General features: G+C 34.8%; 1 pseudogene; it reads left to right on the plus strand.

The window, feature by feature from the left end:
- The first annotated feature begins 6,729 nt into the window (after positions 1-6,729).
- On the plus strand, positions 6,730-6,897 carry LOC124516655 (uncharacterized; annotated as a pseudogene).
- Positions 6,898-19,511: the final 12,614 nt, after the last annotated feature.

Here is a 19,511-nt window from a genome sequence, read left to right on the forward strand (position 1 = left end):
AGGAACTTAAAGATCAAGTTTCTATTTATTTTAATTATTCTGCAGGTGGTTTTTTGAAATATCCAATTTTGGGGCACCTGGGTGGCTCAGTTGACTGAATGACTGATTCTTGATTTTGCTTCAGGTCATGATTCCAGGATCATGGAATCAAGCCCCATGTTGGGCTCCATGCTGATTGTGGAGCCTGTTTAATATTCTCTCTCTCTCTCTCTCTCTCTCTCTCCTTCTGTCCCTCTCGCCCACTTGTGCAAGCTCTCTCTCTCTCCTAAAATAAAAATAAATAAATAAATAAATAAATAAATAAATAAATAAACAGTTTTATTTTTTATATGGATGTCTATTTCATCTTTCAAGTATTATCTGTAAATCTATTTAGACAATCTTTATCTTCAGTGTATATTTCAGAATACAATAACAATAACCTTAATTATCTTTATGTCATTATTTAGTGATAATGAAGACCATCAACTATGTTATAGATCATCTGTTGGTTACTCAGCTATTTAAGTATTATATATCATATCAAAAATTTAAATTGAATCTTAAATTTCTTGTCATAAACAAATGGCAAAGATACACATAAACATTTATTACTTTAAAAACATTTTGGATAAATTTTTATAGGTAATAATACATTTATGTAAATGAAGATTATATAAACAGAAATAAAATATCATTTGGTGTTTAAAATACATTGAGATATATACATGTCATTTGAATTTTCTGATTATTTGATTTTCATCTTCATTGGAATATGAGTTTCAAACTTCCAACAAAAAATTAAACCAACCAGATGAAGTTATTGTAAATTAAATTTCAGAATGTTATATTTGCCCATAGTTTGTTTCTCTAATGAATTAGGTTTTATTCATTCATCTATTTATTCACTACATTGTGTTGACCAGCTAATGTGGTCTAGACTTTTTTTAAGTATTGGGAACACAACAGTGGATCATATCTGTTCTCATGGAATTTCATTGCTAAGTGATAATGTCAAGTAAGAAAAAAAAAACAAAACCCTCAATTAACATTAACAGCCACAAAAGTATAGCAACAAAGAAGCTAGTTCTCAGTTAGACTGACTCTGCTGATAAACAACTATTAATAACAAGAATGAGAAGGAATTTTGTGCAGGGTGTTTGCTTCATTTGTTTCAGATCTTTTTCTTACCATTTCTTAGTTCCACCATGTTGAACAAGGAGACCAATTCTACACATTCCAACTGGGATTAACAGAAAGAAGGGATTGGTTAAAGATCGTAGGGTGGAGGAAGGACAAGTTAAGGGTATTTCTGTCTCCGTCATCTCCAGCATTGCCCCATCTTCTGTGGCTCTGGTTGCCAATGGAGCACCCATTTCTACATTTCTAGCTCTCTCTAAGCAGCCTCTTCTATGGGTGTGGTCCCCTAATCCCAGAGAGGTCCAGGCTGTTGGATTAGTTTCCCCCTACTTCTCCCATTATTTCTTCAGCTGTCTGAGACAGCTGTCTCCTTGCTGCCAACTAGAAGTGTCTTTTTCTTCCTTCTTTCCTTTCTTTCTTTTTTTTCTTTCTTTCTTTCTTTCTTTCTCTCTCTCTCTCTCTCTCTCTGTCTCTTTCTTTCTTTCTTTTTAATGTTTATTTATTTTGTAGAGCTGGGATGGGGGAGGGGCAGAGAGAAAGGGACCAACATACAAGTTTCCTAACCATTTTCTGTTTGTCCTTTCACCTATTCCATCCCACATTATCAATTTTTTGCATTGATGTTCTTGGCTTAAAATCCTAGAGTTGCTTTGGTTTTTCTGACTTAAACTTATATTAGTTAAAATATTGATACCTGTGAAAATCTGGAGAGCAAAAGTGATTTTTAACTTTGTCAAAAATTATCAGGAGAAGCTGATTATTTTTCAGTAGCTATTTACTTTGAGGATTTTCCAAAGAATAATTGTTTGACAGCATGCTTGAGGGTAATTCAGCTAAGTTTATAAGAAAAATTAAAGCTAAAAGTCACATTTAGAAGAGAAATCTTCAGTGGTACCTGTATTAGAGATGCAATATTTTGCTTCATTTGGCTTTAAAATGTTAGAAGAATTTTTAATTTATTTTGAAATGCTTTTGATTATGGCAACAGTTACTGGGCTTGCCCCCACAGAATGTCACATGAATAAAATAACTTTGTGTAAATGAGTTAGTAAAAATTTCATTCAATGGGATTTTTTGTTGGAAATCCTAAGAATTTCCTCCAGACAGAGATATTATTTTATTTAACTGTAAAACTATAGTGAGAAACTTAAAGTAAAACAAGGGGAAAAGTGGTAAAGTAAGAGATATTCTAATTATAATTGTATAGGTTTTTCTATGGTGCAAATTCTGTCTGGATCTTCTCATTCATTTTGTATACCTTTTCATCTAGTATATTTTTCTCTTGATGACATATAGCAAAAGGAAAGAACGGGTAGGTGAATATGAAAGTGGCTCCATAATGAATTGTATTTTACATCGCTCATGCTCTAGACTTGTCATTTTAAAGCTACAAATAGAAGAGGGTAATTTTTATGAGTACTTTTCTTTTGTTTAGTTTTCTTAATTTCTTTTTGCCTTGTAGAACTAAACTGCTCTCTTATTTTAGCATTAACATAGATTTTAACCACATACTTTGACTATTATCTATAAATTAAAATATTAAATCAATAAGAATATTGAAATATGAAAATGAATGTAATATTCATGAAAGTGTGACAAGAGAGAAAGGGGGTTAATCAGGGTGAAGGATCACTGTTTCAAACAGAAAATATATGGTTATTTTCTCAGTAGACATATAGCATTCAAAATTTACTGCACCATATATGATTAGTGGGAATGCAAAATGAAGGGAACTTTGGTAACATCTAGCATCATTGCATAGTTACACTGTTTTTAATAGACTCCCTTCTAAAAATCAAATTTAAAAACACATTGTTAAAATGTGATAAGCAATTAGTTGCAGTAGTATTAACAATAACAAAATAGGAAGCCCCCCCTGCAAAAGGTCACTAATAAGGGACTATTCAACAAACACTTTTGCATCCTTTTTTTCCAACTTTTAAAATTTATTTATTTATTTTCAGAGAAACAGAGAGAGCATGAGCAGGGTGGGGGGGGTGGTGAGTGGTGGTCAGTGAACAGGGCCTGACACACGAAACCACGACATCATGACCTGAGCCAAAATCAAGAGTTGAATGCTTAACCAACTGAGCCACCCAGGTGCCTCAAACTATTTTGCATCTTTAAGAATGAATACTATGGTGCTATAAAAAGAGATGATAACTATCTTTACATATTACTTAGGCAGTGGTTTTCAATTGGGAGTGACTTTGCACACACCTGGATTCATATCTGGAGACATTTTGATGATCATGACTTGGGATTCCTACTGACATCCAGTTTGTAGAGGTCGTGAATGCTCTTAATCAACTTACGATGCATAGGACAGTCCCCAAATAAAGAATTTCCAGCCCCAAATGTCAGTAAAGCCAAGGTAGAAAACACTTTACTATGGTTATCAACACCAGGATATAACTTTTAAGTGAAAAATATGATGGGGGAGATAATGTGTATAGTATTCTATCACATAAATATATACACATATTTATTTTTTTCTAAGCCCAGACAATATCCGGTTTTCATAAACAATCATGGTATTTCAGGCAGGACATGGGCAGACAATCATTAGCAGTCTACACTTTTAAATTAAAATATTAACAATTTATAAATTAAAAAGTTTTGATTGGAGGGACAGAATAGAAAGGAGCTAATAGGGATAAAACTAGAATTATCTGAATAGTTCTCTATTTCATTTATATGTAAAATGTGCAATCCTCCCAAAATGAATAAAAAGATAAAAAAATCTAATGGCTGTATGATATGTTAGATTTTTCTTGTCAGAAATAATTTATCCAAAAAGAACATTTCTGATGGATTGAGAGAAAATAGAGAAGCCACTGGGTACCATGATCAAGGAGAGCATATTATTTTTTTTATTATTGTGTTTCTAGGAAGATTGAATCCAAGCGAAGAATGTAAAGAAACAGAGATTGATGCTATAAAGGGAAACGGGATATTTGATAGAGCTAAGATTCAGAGAATAGGGAGGGAATAGAATAAGGAAAGATGGTAAGTTTGTAAAGAAGGAGGAAGAAGTATGCTTCTTCTTCATGTTACAATGGAGATACAAAGAATGAAAATACAGGGACATTTTGAGGCAAAGAGGGTAGCAACTGAATAATCCAAATTACCTTATCTTTTACACCATTTATGGAAAGCAAAGAGGTGGGATAAGATTATGAATTTGAGGAATGTAAATTGTGTGGGAACGGTGGATCCAGGGATATTTTAGAAGTCAATTAGAAAAAAAAAAGTGAGGGGCGCCTGGGTGGCGCAGTCGGTTAAGCGTCCGACTTCAGCCAGGTCACGATCTCGCGGTCCGTGAGTTCGAGCCCCGCGTCAGGCTCTGGGCTGATGGCTCAGAGCCTGGAGCCTGTTTCCGATTCTGTGTCTCCCTCTCTCTCTGCCGCTCCCCCGTTCATGCTCTGTCTCTCTCTGTCCCAAAAATAAATAAACGTTGAGAAAAAAAAAAAGTGATAATAATTTTTTTTTCAGTTCTGAAGATGTTTGAAATAACCTGTAAGGAAATCTGGACTGTATTACTATGTATCTCTGGCAGCCAATGTAGAGCATCTATTTAGGCTGCATAAAAGATAAAGATAGAAGTAAGAATACATTAAATTGCCTTGTTTTCTACACTAATTTAATTGTGTTTTAATATCCAACTTCTCCAACCTTTTTTTTTTAATTTTTTTTAATGTTTATTTATTTTTGAGACAGAGACAGAGCATGAACGGCGGAGGGGCAGAGAGAGAGGGAGACACAGAATCGGAAGCAGGCTCCAGGCTCTGAGCCATCAGCCCAGAGCCTGACGCGGGGCTCGAACTCACAGACGGCGAGATCGTGGCCTGAGCTGAAGTCGGACGCTTAACCGACTGAGCCACCCAGGCACCCCGAACCTTTTTTTCTTTTTGAATAGTTTATCCAATATATATTTATATGAAACAGGAATCCAAGCCTATGAGCATACCAAACATGTTTATATCTAGTACATTTATATAGCAATCATGAAATAATATGCATATTTCTAGGTGACAAAAATGAGCCTGTGTTGTGGCACTTATACAAGTATTGCCCATAAATAACAAAGTCATAGGAGTTAATAGTAACTCTCTTCCCTGTTTTTTGAATTTACCTTATCTGTTAAGATGCAAATTAATAAGAATAATTGAGTATCTGGAAAATTTCCCAGAAAGTTATTTCACCAAAGATGTTCAGTTTAAATTTAATTAAGTTGTTTTGGTTTTTTTTTTTTCATCACTTAGATAATGATGATGCTTGCATGAAAAAAAAATGCTGAATTAAAAGTTGTAATTTTGCCACTAGATCACTAGATGGTATGCAGTTTCTTTAAGGAAATTTGAATTAAGAAATGTGTAAAACACTGAATTCATATCCAATAGCTAACTTTATTCATTTAATGATATTTATTTCCCTCAAAATTAATATATTACTACAGAATATTTTTAACAAAGACTATAGTCATCTTCCTATTATTATGTAGTAAGATGATAGCTTTCCTGATTGTTGATTAACTATTAAAACATGTCATTTTTGTTTATAATTTATAGTGTATTACCAGGTCTACCTTGGAATAGAATTCATAAAAAAAGTTATATGGTAAGATACCCCTAAAACATGAATTTTATTTTTACCAGTTCTTCAAATGCAATAGAATATCATTTAGGTTAATATTGACAACTGATGTCCAATCTGATGTTGTGCCTTTAATAATAGGCATCCTTCAGGCTACATAATTCGAGGTTATCATAATAAGAGTCCCAGACCATTCCACACTTAATAACTGAACTATACTGATTACTGTTTTAAGCCCACCAAAGTACTGATGACACTGGACAATTAATAATACTTGGGCCATCAAACATTAAAAGTCATATAATTGCTTAACTGGGATATTTATGAAATATTGGAAATTATAAAACATTAAGTGAAATTGCTCAGCTCTGATTTAAAGCATTTTCCAAAATCTCTTTATAGAGTTAGAACATTTCTGTTCTTATTCAATACCTACTGTGGAGATGTGAGCCATTTGTATGGAAATGTTGTAGTATAAAATGGTAGAAATTGCCTTTGATATGCAGAAAAAACGTAATTTGGAGTTTAATGTTTAGGTAAAAAGAAATTGAAATTTTAAATTCTAATACTATTTGAAAGCACTTAATTTTAAAAGAAAATATGATGTTCGAATTAATTCGTAAAATGAATTTATTTTTGTTTCTCAATTAAAATCTTGTGTGGGCTTCTGATTTCAGCCAAGATGGAGTAGCCACATTCTTCCCAGTTCTTACCTTACAACTACCAGAATAAGTAAAATTGGAGAAAGCACGCTGCCCATTCAAACTTATTACATAGCTATAGCAATGAAGAGTGTGGCATTCTTAGAGGAATAAACATGCAGATCAATAGAGTTCAGAAATAGATGCATACAATACGCCTGGCTGATTATTCACAAAGGTATAAAAGGCACTCAATGTATATTGGGTAGCATTTCAACTAATTGTGCTAAAGCAGTTCCTTACCCAAAGGCAAATGACTGAATGAACAAAACTTCTACCTGCATCTCACTCTTATACAAAATGTTATAGATCAATCGCTTCTCGGCCTTTTGGCTAAGATCAAGTGCAAAATGTTATAGATCATGGATCCATAGATTATGGATTTATATATAAAACATAATGCTGTAAATTTTTTTAGGAAAAAAAGTACAAGAAAATCTATGGGATCTAGGGTAGGCAGAGTTCTTGGACTTTACTCCAAAAACAGTGTCTTTAAAAGCAAAAAAAAAAAAAAAAGAAAAGAAAAGAAACAACAAATCGCACATTATCAAAATTAAAAGCTGTTGGCCTGCAGTAGACCCTGTTAAAAGAATAAAAGACAGGGGCGCCTGGGTGGCGCAGTCGGTTAAGCGTCCGACTTCAGCCAGGTCACGATCTCGCGGTCCGTGAGTTCGAGCCCCGCGTCGGGCTCTGGGCTGACGGCTCAGAGCCTGGAGCCTGTTTCCGATTCTGTGTCTCCCTCTCTCTCTGCCCCTCCCCCGTTCATGCTCTGTCTCTCTCTGTCCCAAAAATAAATAAACGTTGAAAAAAAAAAATTAAAAGAATAAAAGACAATCTATGAAATGGAAGAGAATGTAGATTATATAAAGAACTTTCAAAACTCAACAGTAAAACTATTCCAATTAGGAAATGATCAAAATACATAAAGAAACATTATGCCTAAAACAATTTAAAGATGGCAAATAAACATAAGAAAGATGTTTATTATCATTAGCTATAAAAGGTAAGCAAATTAAAACCAAAGTGAGATTTTGCTACATGAAGCTATCATGATGGCTAAAAATGTAGAAAAATAGTGACAACACCAAATTCATTAAGGATGTGGAGAAACTGGATCAATCCTATATTGCTGGTAGAAATAGAAAATAATTATAGCCACTTTGGAAAAGACTATGACAGTTTCTTATAAGACTAACCATCCATTTACCATACAACCAAGTAATTGTACTCTTGTACATTTATTCCAAAGAAACAAAAACTAGGGGCGCCTGGTGTCTCACTTGGGTAAGCGACCAACTTCAGCTCAAGTCATGATCTTGTGGCCTGTGAGTTTGAGCCCCAGGTCCGGCTTTGTGCTGACAGCTCAGAACCTGGAGCCTGCTTCAGATTCTGTGTCTGCTTCTTTCTCTGCATCTTTCTCTCTCTCTCTCTTTCTCTCTCTCTCTCTCAAAAATAAACATAAAAAAAATAAAAAACAACAAAGAAATAAGAACTGTGTTCACACAAAATTCTGTACACGTGTTCATTGAAGCTTTAATCGTAATAGCTAAAGACTGGAAAAAGCATAAATGCCCTACAATAGGTGAATGTTTCATTTGTCATGCATTCATACCATGAGGTACTATTCACAAAAAGTATTGATACAGGAAATAATTTGGATGAATCCAAAGATAAATATGCTGAGAAAGAAAGAAAGAAAGAAAGAAAGAAAGAAAGAAAGAAAGGGAAAGAAAGAAAGAAAGAAAGAAAGAAAGAAAGAAAGAAAGAAAGAAAGAAGAAAAGAAAAGAAAAGAATCTCAAAAGGTTACTTATACATGACTGGATTCATATTCCATTCTTAAAATGACAAGTTTACAAAGATGAAGAAATTAGTGATTTCCAGGGGTTAGAAAGGGAGGGCACAAGAGATGTGACTGAGACCATGGAAGGGTAGCAAAATGCATCATTGTAATGGGATTATTCTGTGTCTTGACAGTGTCTAACACATGAGGTCACACAAATCTCCATGTGTTAAAGCTACATGCAGCTAAATACACACACATATGTATTGTAATACTGATGAAATCTGAATAAGGTAGTGGATTGTATTCATGTCATTTTCTGGGTTATGATATCCCATTATATTTGTGCAAGATATTTACATTGGGGGCTACCGTGTGAAGGATATATGGAATCTTTCTTGCAATCTCATTTCTTATAAAAGCACATGAATCTACAATTGTTGCTAAAACAAAAACAAGAGCATCAAAAAACTTGTGCTTGGTTATACATTTACTTATTTTTTAATTTTAATTCTACTGTAGTTAACATACAGTGTTATATTAGTTTCAGGTGTACAATACAGTGATTCAACAATTCCATATATTACTCAGTGCTCACCAACATAAATGTACTCTTAATCCCTTTCTCCTGTTTCAACCTCCCCCCCCCCACTCTGGTAACCATTTGCTTGTTCTCTATAGTTAAGAGTCTGTTTTTTGGCATTGGGAAAACTAGAAAGTAATGAAGAATGAAACTGGACCACTCTCTCACACCATATACAAAGCAATATTCAAAATGGATGAAAGACTTAAATATGAGACAAGAAACCATCAAATCGTAGAGTAGAACAAAAACAGCAACTTCTTTGACCTCAGCCACAGCAACTTCTTACTAGACACATCTCTGGAAGCAAGGGAAACAAAAGCAAAAATGAACAGTTGGCATTTGATCAAAATAAAAAGCTTCTGCATAGTGAAGAGGAAACAATCATCAAAACTAAAAGGCAGCGTATGGAATGGGAGAAGATATTTGCAAATGACGTATCTGATAAAGGATTAGTATCCAAGACATATAAAGAATGTATCAAAGTCAATGCCCAACAACAAATAATCCAGTTAAGAAATGGGCAGAAGCCATGAATAAACATTTTTTTTCCAAAGAAGACATCCAGATGGCTACCAGACACATGAAAATATGCTCAAAATTATGGGGAATAAGTTTAGGAATTCCCTGAGCTTGTACCAAGGGGTTAACAAGGTTTAGGGTAAAAGCATCCAAGATTAGGTAATCAGGGCTAGGTAATCATGGTGGAAGCACCCCCAGCATAGAAAAAAAGGCATAAAAGAATAGGAAGCCACAGGATGAAAGCATCCAAGATTATATATTTGGGGCAGAAGTGCCCCAACTTAGTCTTGTGCTTTCACAGGAGGGAAGGACCATAATAGGTAACTAGGTAAACAGGTCTAAGGACAGCAGCAGGGAATTGCCTGGAGTGGAGCTAATTAGCAAAAGAATGGTGCCTTGTAGACCCTGAGGTAGCATGGTCCAACTGCCTTATCCCCTAGGCAACTAATGTAAACAGACTTGGTGCCTCATGCCTGCCTTAAACAACCTTTTGCCTGGTGCTGGGATTTTGTTTCCTATTGACCCAAACCCCTAACACTGAATATCTTCAAAACCCCCTTTGTCCCCCACACACGAGTTAATGTTCATGGTTTCATTGTCTTTTGTGCATGTCCATCATGCTTGTAAGCCTTCTGATCCTAATAAAAACAGAGCAAGGACCCTTGCCCGGGTCTCTTGTCTCTTGGACATTAGTAGCCTCTCTTGCATTTTAATTCTGAGTCCATTCTCTTGCTGGGCAAGAGAAATCTCTAGACCCAGAGTCTAGGACACATCACTCATCATCAGGGAAATTCAAATTGAAACCATGATGCATACCACTTCACACCTCTCAGAATGGCTAAAATTAATAACACAGGAACAACAGATGTTGGTGGGGATGTGGAGAAAACGGAACCCTCTCACGTAGTTGGTGGGAATGCAAATTGAAGCACCCACTATGGAAAACAGTATGCAAGTTCCTCAAAAAGTTAAATATAGAACTACCCTATGACCCAGGAATTGCACTATTAGGTGTTTACCCAAAGGATAAAAAATACAGATTTGAAGGGGCACATGCACCCCAATATTTATAGCAGTGCTATCAACAATAGTCAAACTATGGAGAGAGACCAAGTGTCAGAAGATGTTGGCGGGGGGGGGGGGGGATGGAATATTACTCAGCCATCAAAAAGAAACGGAATCTTGCCATTTGCAACAATGTGGATGGAGATAGAGTGTATTAATCTAAGCAAATATCAGAGAAGGACAAATACCATATGATTTCACTCATGTAGCATTTAAGAAACAAAACAGATGTGCATAGGGGAAGGGGATAAAAAGAGAGGGAAGCAAAGCATAAGAAAACCTTAACCCTAGAGAAAAAATTCAGAGCTACAAGAGAGGAGGTGGGTGGGGAATGGGCAAAATGGGTGATGGGTTATTAAGGAGGGACTTGTGTTGAGCACTGAGTGTTGTATGTAAGTGATGAATCACTAAATTCTACTCCTGAAACCATATTACACTGACAAGACTTTAAATAAAAATTGAAAAACAAAAAGCCTGCCTTTTAGTTTGTCTCTCTTTTTCTTTTTTGTTCATTTGTTTCTTATATTGCAAATATGAGTGAAATAATATGGTGTTTGTCTTTCTCTGACTTACTTCACTTAGCATTATACTCTTTAGATTCATCCATGTTGTTGCAAATGACAAGGTTTTATTCTTTTTATGGCTAAGTAATATTCCACTGTATATTTATACCACATCCTCTTTACTCATTCATCTATCAACGGAAATTTGGGTTGCTTCCATAATTTGGCTAGATCATATAGTAGTTCTATTTTTTTATTTTTAGTAGTTCTATTTTTTTTATTTTTTTGAGGAACCTCCTTAGTGTCTCCCACAGTGGCTGTACCACTTTGCATTCTCACTACTAGTGCATAAGAGTTCCTTTCTTTCCCGTCCTCACCAACACTTGTTGTTTCTGTGTTTTTGATATTACGAACTTTAAATTATATTTTTTCTTTAACTTTAAACATGGTATTCAACATTCCCCAACTTCTTAATTAATCAAAGTTATACCATTGTGCTCATAAATTTACTAAAACTTGTGAGATGCTGGGTTTATATATTATTTTTGATATTTATTAAGTATAAACTTCTGAGAAAATTACATAACTTTCCACACTTTATTTTTTTACTTGTAAAATGTAGATAATAGTAATTAATTATAAGGTATTTAGAGTAGTATCTTGCAAATAAAAAATATCCAAAACTATTAGCTATTATTATTTTTCTATATACCAACTGATATAACTTGGCACGATGTTGCAAAATTTCAGTGTTTTGTGTTTTGTCTCAACACCACTCAGAGTAATGCCCAATATATAATAGACGTTGTTCATGGTTATATAAAGAACAAATATATGATTGAAAAACATGTTTTGTTTTCCTTCTTTTTGGTCTCCTCAAGTATAAATCTGTAAATCCTTAGAGTCTTTGACTTAATCCTTGTGGGTTCTAACTTTCGGCTGAATTACAAAATATATTGTATTTTTTTGTTGAGTACTATTTATCACACTTATTTTTAGGCCAATACTTGAATTGTGCCAATATATAGACATGTACATATACTTGTACAGCCGTATCTTTAATATCGACTTATGAGTTAAATCCAGATGTGTTTTTCCTGTAAATATGTTATGTGTGATAGTCTTAAGACTGAACAGTGACTTCTGAATTCTTTGTGGCTAAAGGGCATTTAAATTCACATATCAATAACACATTTTGAGCATTGAATGAATGTCAGCTGATTTTTAAAAAATAGCATCTTTCAATTGTCCTCACATTGCTTTCAGATATATATTGCTATTTCCATTTGACAATTGAGAAATGTTGTGTAGAGAACAGTATAATAATTAGCACAATTTCTATACTAAAAAGAGACAGAGGTCAGATTAAACAAACCACTGGTGTGTTCATAAATCTTTAACAACTAGCTGGGGGTGGAGAAATCTGGGAAAGATCTCTGATTATGCAGCATTTGCTGATATCTGCTGCAGATACTTTCATCATGGCCAAGTTTTAGCTAGCACATGGAACGCTGAGATGGGAAGAGATGCGAACAGGTTCTCACAAGATGATACAAGCCAGCTCCACCTCAACAATGAATCAGAGCTGCTCTTTTAACCATATATCCTGTACCTTTACTGTTGACATGTACATGTTTCTTGCTGAATTTAACAACCTAAATCCTACTTCTCTGTTTCTACTAAATCCAGTCTTACCCAGGTCATGAAAGGGGAAAAAATACTGTATTTTTTAGTCTACTGACTGGTATTTTTTTTTCTATCTTGGGGATAAGATAAATGAATACACTTCTTACAATATTTATATCATGTCACATAATTTTAATATTTTACCAGTAAATGAAACTAGGTTATATCTGCCTACCTATTTATCTATCTATCTATCTATCATCTATCTATCTACCATCTATCATCCATCATGTGTGTTGGTGCACATACATACATGTACCTATTCATACACATATATTTGCTTTTACGACTGTATGACAGGGAAAGATAATCTAAGCACATTTCCTTGGAATCAGAATACATACTTGGGATTATGCCAAAAATACCTTCAACATTATTCACTTCAAAACACTGGGTGGTGCACTTGAAATTACCTCATTAGTTTCTTTTTCACACCTCTCTTGATTTTTTTTTCCCCAGGACTAGGTAATTCTTTGATAAGAACTATGAAGTCTCTAATAAGAAATATTTAGTAAACTAATAATAATGCTTTTATATGATTAATTATTGCCACCCATTGGCAGTAATTTTCTGTTAATTTGATATTTGTTCAACTTGTGGTTAATTTTGTGGTTGATTTTTTTGCACTGAAAAAACACTTCTGAACATCTTGCTAATTTTATCCTTAATTTTTTGGAGAAAAAATGAAGTCAAAACAATTGTTTCTGACTCTCTCCCAAACCATCTTCTCTCTATAAATGCATGATTTCATTGTTCTGTCACTGAGGACTCTTTGTTTCTTGTATAAAAACAGTGAAAAAGTGGGCGCCTGGGTGGCGCAGTCGGTTAAGCGTCCGACTTCAGCCAGGTCACGATCTCGCGGTCTGTGAGTTCGAGCCCCGCGTCGGGCTCTGGGCTGATGGCTCAGAGCCTGGAGCCTGTTTCCGATTCTGTGTCTCCCTCTCTCTCTGCCCCTCCCCCGTTCATGCTCTGTCTCTCTCTGTCCCAAAAATAAATAAACGTTGAAAAAAAAAATTAAAAAAAAAAACAGTGAAAAAGTGAGAAGTTTGGAAAATTATATTTTGTTTTAAATTCTTTAATACTAGAAAGACAAAAGCTGTTAACCAGCTGTTGTTAGTTTTTTAATAATGATTTCGTTCTAAGTAGATCTTAGTGTCTGGATATCCCTGTGGTTCCTTGGAGGATGGAGAACTTGCCATATGATGAACTCTTGCTTTATTTATTTTAAATATACCTGAGCTCAGTTGGAAATAAATTTAGATGGCAACATATACGTGATTTAGAGAGTCAAATAAAAGATTTCTATTTCATTTTCCTTTTTATTTCATACTTAATTTCCAACACATGGATAATTAAATATATTTTCTTTATAAAGAAAATAGATCACTCTATAGTTCCTAAAGCATCAGTGAAAACAGGGACATCAACATTTTCCATTTGTCAATCTTAGTGTAGTAATTTAAATTTTACCTCTTTCTAAATAGGTCTATAAAAGTTTGTTACCTATTAAGTTGCCTTCTTTTAAAACAATTGCCACAGGTTATATAAAAGAAATTAAATCAATGGAACATTTATTTAAATTGAACATAATCTTCTCAGCTAAATAATGGCACTTTGTATCAAGGTTTTATCTCAGACTAAACTTCTCAAGCAAAGATTGGCTACTACTTTTATGACATTTTGAAAATGATGAACACTTGTGAGCATTTGTGTATGAAACAGAATTTTGCTTAAAGGGGACTTAATATTTTTTCTCAACTAAGGAAGCTTTTGGAGTAGGAATCCTGTTCTAGTGCTCTACATGAATCCTATGTGGTTCAGAGGGAAAGAAAATAAAATACAGAGTTCAGGGGTGGCAAGATGTTAACAACTTGTGAATCTAGGGAAAGAATTCTTGGAGCTTCATTATACTATATTTGCAACTTCCCTTAGTTTCATTGTTTCAAAGTGCAGTTCCCTCCAAACTGGAACAGAAAAATGATCTTATGCCATGCTCCTGCTGTACGTTTGGCTCTAGCTCTAGCCTTTTGGGATGAACGGGTAGTAGGTTAAGGTCAGGCATGAAGGGGCATGGGCAAAACCAGAGACATGTGGACATACCTAGCTCATCCAGCTGTCCGTTTCAGAAGAGGAATTTCTGAGTCAGAATGTGTTATGTCATTTCTCAGTTTAAAACCTATAATAAATTGGGGGACTCATCAGGAATTGACAAGAAAAAATGAACACAGGTAAACCTTCTCTAAACGTCAATTCCACATAAGCTAAATAAGAATGATATTGAATTAAATAAATTGTGTGAGGATTTAAAAGAAGTTTGTATGCCCAGGATTTACCAGGGTCTGTAAGCTCCTAAAATACACATTACATGGAGATAATCTATAAATCTCTGCATTGCTTATGGAGAAACTCCTGTGAGTCTTAGTGTTCCCAAATACCTTAAATATAAGACATTTTTATAAATTTTATTTTTAAGTTTATATATATATATACACACATATATACATATATATACATACATGTATGTATGTATACATATACATATATGTACATGTATACGTGTATGTATACATGTATGTATACATATGTGTGTGTGTATATACATTTAGTATGGTGCAGGTCTCGAACCCATGAAACATGAGATCATGACCTGAGCCAAAATCAAGATTCAGTGGCTTAACTGACACAGCCACCCAGGTGCCCAAAATATAAGACACTGTCAAAAGGATTTTTTTTTGTATTTTGGCATCTGAACTATTGTTTCATGTTCTCTAAATTTGCATTTCTTATTATAGTTTTTAGAAAAGTTCAGAACCAAAACCATGGAATTTAAAAATAAGTGAAAATGTTTATGGAAGATTTAGAGGAAATCATCATGTCTTTAACGTTTATATAACTATTTTCAATATGAGATGATAGACAAATGATCTACCAGCATATGCTCAAGGACTTTCATTTTTATAATATCGCTTTTAAAAATAGTTTGCATATTCATACTCAGATATTAATATATCTTGCATATATTAACTTTTCTCTTGGGCTTATAGTACAAAACTGGTGCCAAATTGGAAAATAAAAATTAATCACTAATAATAATCTATGTTGTACAAAGGATATAGGATTGATTGATTAATTGATTGATTTAATGTTTATTTACTTTTGAGAGAGAGAGAGAAAGAGAGACAGAGAGACAGAGAGACAGAGAGAGAGAGAGAGAGAGAGAGACAGAGAGTGAGTGGGCAAGGGACAGAGAGAGGGAGACACAGAACCTGAAACAGGCTCCAGGCTCCGAGCTGTCAGCACAGAGCCCAACGCGGGGCTCGAACTCACAGACCGTGAGATCATGACCTGAGCCAAGTCAGACATTTAACTGACTGAGCCATCCAGGCACCCCAAGGAAACAGGATTTCTTTTTAATCAATATTTTACTATATGCTTAATTTATTTGCCACATAGATTATATTTTATTGAAACTAGTATATTTGTCAAATTTTTCTACTTTCTTTTCTCTCTCTAGTCATTATCATATGGGTAAATTCACTGCAGTTTAAGTCTTCAGTTTGAAATGTGCCTCCAAACATCTCTCCTACATCAGGATAACTAGGAAGAGAAGAGAAAAATAAAAATGTACTAACATTTTACGATTTCATAATTGTACTTATTTTCCGATAAATTTGTTGTGAATAGAGTTATTTAAAACAAGTGACCCTGAATCTTCAGGCCTCCGTGTGAGTATAATATTCACACCAAAGATTCTGATGGCTGACTCTCCCTATGTGAGGACATTGGGGCACACTGATTTTATTATGTGAGAACTGTACTCAAATACGCATTTTTCTTTTCTCAGAAAAGAGGAGGGAATATGGCAGAAATATAATAGTAATCCAGTACTATTACAGTAATAAAACTATATAGTAATACAGTAATACAGCCTGCTGGTAGGGTAGGACTGCCATCTACTTCCATGGTCATATTTAATGCACTAAAAAATCCATATGCAGGATAAGTTAGGTTTAGTTACTGTCTCTCCTGGTGTCAAAGGGACACATACTTTGTTAAAAGGGGTATTTTCCCAAGATGTTGTGGAGTTGAACAATTATACAAAGTCGGACAACAAAACAAAATGGAGCAAAATTCATATTTCAATTGCTCATACAATTTATCTTATCAGATGTTTGTGTAAGTTGTTGGGTTAATTGAAATAAACCGATGATATAAGCAGTATTGTAATTTCACTGAACTTCATTTAAAATATGTAAGTTAGGGGCGCCTGGGTGGCGCAGTCGGTTAAGCGTCCGACTTCAGCCAGGTCACGATCTCGCGGTCCGTGAGTTCGAGCCCCGCGTCAGGCTCTGGGCTGATGGCTCGGAGCCTGGAGCCTGTTTCCGATTCTGTGTCTCCCTCTCTCTCTGCCCCTCCCCCGTTCATGCTCTGTCTCTCTCTGTCCCAAAAATAAATAAACGTTGAAAAAAAAAATTAAAATATGTAAGTTAAAGTTAGTTTTGCTTAAGAAAGTTAAACTGTGAAAGTAGTTTTCTTTGGGTTATAATGTGGAAGGGAACTGTATTGTGTAGCAAAATGTATTTATGATCGTTTTGCCTGAGTTTTATCTATACATTAAAAATACTGAAGTGATCTTATTCTGAAACTTAACATTTTATGAACTGATGCACAATTTTAAAATAACTATGAATCCTGAAGTCTTTATAAAAGTTTTGTTGTTCATTATAAGTCTTTTTACATGTTTTTTTAAGTGTATTTTCAAGAGAGAGAGAGAGACAGAGCTTGAGTCGGGGAGGAGCAGAGAGAAGGAGACAATCTGAGGCAGGCTCCAGGATCTGAGCTGTCAGCACAGAGACTGATGGCAGGGCTCGAACTCGTGAACCGCAAGATCATGACCTGAGCCAAGTCAGACACTCAACTGACTGCACCACCCAGGTGCCCCTTGTTGTTTATTATAAATTGTGAACACATTTCAAATAAGAAAATAGAAACAAAATGTAATTTTATAGAAATTTTTATGTTATAATATAAAAATCCCTTTAGACTAAATTCTAGCAAGGCATTTGGAGACATTAAGGGTATAACTAACTGAAATAATATGAAAAATATCAAATTGTTGAAAGTTGTCTTGACTTCATTTCATAAGCAATTCAATGTGTAAATGCTATGTAATATATCAAATGGAAATCAACATCAATGAAAACAAAACACATATTTGGTCAGAAGGCAAAATCGAATGAGACGAAGTAGTGTTGAAAACAGGGACAGAGAAAATTTGGGAAAACAGAGCAGACAAAATTGTAACGAAACAGTTTAATGTATGTTCTTTTTCTTGTCACTCTATAGATTTAGGAGACTCCCTCAAAACATAAGATTGATTTTGGATGGTGCCATATGTACACATACAGCATTTGAAGTGACTTGTTCCATAGTGAGACTTTCCGGGAAGGAAAGGGAAGGATTCCAAGCAGGTCTGAAAAATAGCTTGAGAGAATGGAGACGGGATACTGGCTTGGATTTCACTGTGCGTAAGTGGTGAGGCTGGGGTAAGGGTTTCCCCATTGACAAGGGTTGAGTGGATTGAACTTTCTGACAGTGATGAGCAGAGTAGCATTAAACCTTCTTATTAGTTTTCCCAGAAATGGGGCAAGGGAGGAGGGTGGGGTGATGGTTAAAACCTGTCAACAAATATCAAATACAGAGACAAACTTTTTATTAAAATTCATCTTTGATTAGACTGATGATTGATATGGAAGGTGTTTAATTACATTGAATCTGAACTGAAATAAGTCATTCTAGTGTTCTGGAAGGCTCATAAACCTGAGGCTGATAAGGGAGGTGAAAATTCTATTGAGAGCCCAGCCCTGTGTAAATTGTGAAGGGAAATGAGTGTCTTATTCACCATCAAGAGTGTTTGGAACTTCAAAGGGTAATAGAAATATCTTAGTCCTTTTAATGGGCAGACACATGCGTGACTTTGGTTTATATTTTGAGTATATGTGACCGATGACTATCCTGTAGTTCCTTACCTCAGAGTGGATAACATAAGGAATTGGTGTCAGGGGTTCACTTGACTCCATTGGGTCTCTGCTTAAAAATCACTTCCTTAGAAGGTTATCCCATCCTCATGCTTGTCACTTTTGGATACCTTCTCGTGTGTGTGTGTGTGTGTGTGTGTGTGTGTGTGTGTGTTCTTCCCTTTCAAAAAATTCTACCTGTCAGTAACTGGCGTTATATTATACATTTTTTTTTCCAATATATGAAATTTATTGTCAAATTGGTTTCCATACAACACCCGGTGCTCATCCCAAAAGGTGCCCTCCTCAATACCCATCACCCACCCTCCCCCCCCACCCCCCATCAACCCTCAGTTTGTTCTCAGTTTATATCATACATATTTTAAGTTACTTGATTTCCTCATAACAGTAAGCTCCATGAACAAAAGAATTTTGTCACTTTTTATTCTTGGCTTCAATAATAGGGAGCTTAATAGATGCCATTTAATTAATAAATCATTTAGGAATGGATGTGCCTCATTTAATTTGAGCAGTGAGAGAAGTGAGTCTTGCAGGGAGTTTCAGAAAAAGAAGCCCCAGGAAGTGATTCTCTTTGTAATTGGACATCAACAGGGAAACGTACTAACCTGTCATTGGTAATTATCTCATGAACAAAATGGGGAAATAAATATCCATGAATGTACTGGGTACTAGTCAGGCAGGCCAATAATACAAAAGAACCTAGTGCCATCAGTAAGCCTGTGGGTCAGTCCAAATGCCTGCCCTTCAATATAAATAGGCTAACTATATTTCTTTTTAGTAGCTGATATCATCCAAATAGAAGATATAATATCTCAGTACCACAAAGAAAAAACAATGTTGTAAGAAGCAATAATTAAAATACAAATTATTTTACTAACTGGCATATTATAAAATTTATATATTATATACTTTATATA

Source organism: Lynx rufus, unplaced genomic scaffold (genome assembly GCF_022079265.1).
Source record: "Lynx rufus isolate CCGP_SWC_20201006 ecotype Redwood Valley unplaced genomic scaffold, mLynRuf1.p SCAF_2, whole genome shotgun sequence".
In the NCBI taxonomy this organism is placed as follows: Eukaryota; Metazoa; Chordata; class Mammalia; order Carnivora; family Felidae; genus Lynx; species Lynx rufus.